The sequence below is a fragment of the Cherax quadricarinatus genome, chromosome 16 (genome assembly GCF_038502225.1).
Source record: "Cherax quadricarinatus isolate ZL_2023a chromosome 16, ASM3850222v1, whole genome shotgun sequence".
NCBI classification, from domain to species: Eukaryota; Metazoa; Arthropoda; class Malacostraca; order Decapoda; family Parastacidae; genus Cherax; species Cherax quadricarinatus.
Genome location: NC_091307.1, coordinates 1,394,020 through 1,395,490, shown reverse-complemented (window position 1 = coordinate 1,395,490; position 1,471 = coordinate 1,394,020). Strand labels below are relative to the sequence as shown.

Here is a 1,471-nt window from a genome sequence, read left to right as displayed (position 1 = left end):
GACGAGTTATGATTAAGCTCATGGAGCGGGGAGAGAGAGGACCTAGTAGGAACCAGTAAAGAGGCGGGGCCAGGAGCCATGTCTCGACCCCCGCAACCACAAATAGGTGAGTACAAAAAGGTGAGTACACACACACACACAGCAACAAACGGTCACAACTGTGATTCAGATGAGTTACAGAGATGTTAGGAAGTATTTCTTCAGCCATAAAGTTTGTCAGAAAGTGGAACAATCTGAAGAGTCATGTAGTGGAGGCATGATCCATACACAGCTTTAAAAAGAGATATGATGAAGCTCATGGAGTAGAGTGGACCTAGTAGTGACCAGCGAAGAGGTGGAGCCAGGAACTATGACTCGACCCCTGCAACCACAACTAGTTGAGCACAACTAGGTGAGCGCACACGCAGACACTCACACGCCTCCATAGCTCAGTGGCTAGAGCGCTGGTCTAGTAAACCAGAGGTCGGGAGTTCGATCCTCCCTGGAGGCACGTTGTTCTCATTTTTATGAGGTACAATAAAGCTCACGGAGCTGGGAGTGAACCTAGTAATGGCCAACGAAGAGACGGGGCCAGGAGCTATGAATCGATCTCTGCAACCACAAATAGGTGAGTATGTACCTACGTGCATGCACGTATACATAAACATACATACACACACACACACACACACACACACATACTATTACAAACCAACACCATACACAAACACACACACACAGACACACACTCAGACACACACACACAAACACACACACACACACACACACACACACACACACACACACACACACACACACACACACACACACACACACAGATGAATCAAAGGGATGTTAGGAAGTATTTCTTCAGTCATAGAGTAGTCAGGCCGTGGAATAGCCTAGAAAGTGACGTAGTGGAGGCGGGAACCATACATAGTTTTAAGGCGAGGTATGATAGAGCTCATGGGGCAGGGAGAGAGAGGACCTAGTTGCAATCAGCGAAGAGGCGGGGCCAGGAGCTGTGACTCGACCCCTGCAACCACAAATAGGTGAGTACAAATAGGTGAGTACACACACACACACACACACACACACACACGCAACAGGGATAACAGGGAAGGCATTACAATGGATCAGGGAATACTTGTCAGGAAGACAGCAGCGAGTCATGGTACGTGGCGAGGTGTCAGAGTGGGCACCTGCCACCAACGGGGTCCCACAAGGGTCAGTCCTAGGACCAGTGCTGTTTCTGGTATTTGTGAACGACATGACGGAAGGAATATACTCCGAAGTGTCCCTGTTTGCAGATGACGTGAAGGTGATGAGAAGAATTCATTAGATGGAAGACCAGGCAGAACTACAAAGGGATCTTGGACAGGCTGCAGACCTTGTCCAGCAATTGGCTCCTGGAGTTCAACCCCACCAAGTGCAAAGTCATGAAGATTGGGGAAGGGCAAAGAAGACCGCAGATGGAATACAGTCTAGGGGG

At 49.1% G+C, this 1,471-nt stretch overlaps 1 non-coding gene across 1 annotated transcript; it reads left to right on the top strand.

Moving 5' to 3' along the window:
* The first annotated feature begins 417 nt into the window (after nucleotides 1–417).
* TRNAT-AGU (transfer RNA threonine (anticodon AGU)) lies at nucleotides 418–490 on the top strand. The gene has a single exon. It is a non-coding gene; the product is annotated as a tRNA-Thr (tRNA).
* Nucleotides 491–1,471: the final 981 nt, after the last annotated feature.